Raw genomic sequence first — 2,457 nt, forward strand, 5'->3', positions numbered from 1 at the left:
ATTGTAAAATTTTATTTTTTCCTTAGCCCTGTTGAAGAGTCATGCGGACTCGAAACGTTTATTGTGTTCCTCTCCGCAGAGCACGTCAGACCTACTGAATTTTTCTAGGTATTTTTATTTTTGTTTTGGATTTTCAGCACCCGCAGTTTTTTGCTTTTATTCAAATTTTAAAAAGCCTATTTCCAATTTCGTGCGCTTTCTTTGTATAAATAATAGAATCACTCCCCGTCGGGGAATTGAACCCCGGTCTCCCGCGTGACAGGCGGGGATACTAACCACTATACTAACGAGGAATTCACGAGCTGACTTTTACAGCAGTCCGCCTTATAGGCTTATATCTCTCATGCCTCTGACCTGTACACACAAATTCCTTTGCAGCGCAGCACAAGCAATGAACAGAGGAGATCTATCTGACTGATGTAAACGGGAATAATTATCGTCCTGTGTAAAACAATCTATTATATATAAAGCCGCGAAATGCATTTGTGAACATGTGTGCGTGTGAGAGCTAGGGAGGTAATGTTGGACAGGTGGAGAGAGAGTGAGAGATAAAGAGAGAGAGAGAGAGCGAGAGAGACGCAGTGGTGCCAGAGGACTGGAGGATTGAGAAAGTTATATACGTGTTGAAAAAATGTGGCAGTTGGGAAAGTTTTTATTTAAATTTCTCCCGCGTGTAGTCTCCGGACAAAATCTCACCGAAGCGGATCAAATTCATCTCCGAGCCTGGAGTTTCTGATTTGAGAGGTTTAAAATTAACAATAATAAAAACTGAAAATGCTCAAAAGCTCAGCAGGTCTGACAGCATCTGCGGAGAGAGAAACTGACTTAAAGTTAAAGTCGGCATGACTTGCTCAAACTACGATAGGCGGGCATTGAACACGAATCAAATGCGTGGATGACAGTTATATTCCCCATTACACCACCAAAGCTGATTACCAACCCTTCAATGTAGGGGAAAATGTCAAGGCACTTACCAAGAGCGTTATCATTAAACATAAAATGAACGGTTGCTATGCAGCCATTCACAATCTTATTTGGGTGCATCTTTTGTTTCTTTACTCGAACCATCGCATTTCTCTTCAGCTTTTGTACCATGAAACCTTTCTCTCCTCCACCCCCAAACCACCCCCACAACCCCCCCCTCCCCCCCCAACCCCGCCACACACCCCGCTCCATTCCCACCAAACACCCTCACAAGCCTCTTTTATTAATCCTGCGCAATCCCGCTCTCCACTGGTTTCCTTACTTCTGTTCTGATGAGAAGCCATCGACCTGAGCAGTTCACTCTGTTTGTCTACACTGATGCTCTATGACCTGCTGAGCATTTCCGCGTTTTTTTTTGTTCTTTTTTTCACTTTTCCAGTGTCTACACTATTTTCCTTTCCAATTTGAAAAGTTTGCGAAACAGTTGCGAACAATATTTACATTCCTCGCTATTGCTCCTTGCCAATCTTTCAGTTTTATTTCTCCACAACTCTGTCTCGTGAACTCCCACCTAACGCTCCTCAATTCCAGACACTAAACAACAGCTCAGTCCCTATGTTGAAGCCACCGACTGCCCCTGTAATAAAGTCCCCCTTCTTGATTGTGCAATGATTTGACAGAAGCTTTCGAGATGTTAAGGGAAACAGATCAGTCAGTCGAAGAGCCTTGGCTGGGAATCGCGGGGTCAAAACATTAAAACCAGAGATTCCAGCGTGGAAATTAGGAAAAAAATTCTACACACAACTAGAACTTCAGGGCTCCCTTCTGTAATCTAATGCTTGATTGATTTTTGTACTTTCAAATGAGATTCATAAGGTTTGTTAAAGGAGGGTATTAAGGAATATGATGCAAAAGCGAGCAGATGGAGTTAGTCACCAATTAGACGAAACAGCATTGAACATATTCTAGGGGCTAAATAGCCTTAGCAACAGCAAACTTCGAGGGAGACATCTCACCTTCTGAATTCAACATTGAGTTCAACAAATCTTGTGTCTATTTTATTTCTGGTTTGGTTTTGTCACGGTTCTTTCTTTATCTTTCATGTTACATTTAGCCAGTTGTTTTGGTACCATTCACAACCTCATCTGGACTTATTTTTTGATTATTTCCTATACCCACAGAAATACAGAAATGTTACAACGCAGCAGAAGGTCATTCGGCTCATCCTATCTGCACCATCTCTCCCAATGAGACATTCCCAGTCTTCTCCCCGTCGCCCTGCACATTCTTCCTTTTGAGATAACAGGCTAATTCACAGTTTAATGTTTCAATTGAACCTGCCTCCGCCAATCTCAGGCAGTGCATCCCAGACCGAAACCACTTTCAGCGAGATAAGAATGATTTTTCTCATATCACATTAGCTTCTTTTACCAACTAGTTTCAACATGTGCCCTCTCGATCTCAATCCTTTCACGGGTGGGAACACTTTCTCCCTATGTACACTGCCCAAACCACTCATGCTTTTCAGTACCT

At 42.5% G+C, this 2,457-nt stretch overlaps 1 non-coding gene across 1 annotated transcript; it reads right to left on the bottom strand.

The window, feature by feature from the left end:
• Window positions 1-221: 221 nt before the first annotated feature.
• trnad-guc (transfer RNA aspartic acid (anticodon GUC)) lies at window positions 222-293 on the bottom strand. Its single transcript has one exon. It is a non-coding gene; the product is annotated as a tRNA-Asp (tRNA).
• Between the last annotated feature and the right edge of the window lie 2,164 nt (window positions 294-2,457).

This window comes from Cetorhinus maximus, chromosome 35, assembly GCF_964194155.1.
Source record: "Cetorhinus maximus chromosome 35, sCetMax3.hap1.1, whole genome shotgun sequence".
Classification (NCBI taxonomy): Eukaryota; Metazoa; Chordata; class Chondrichthyes; order Lamniformes; family Cetorhinidae; genus Cetorhinus; species Cetorhinus maximus.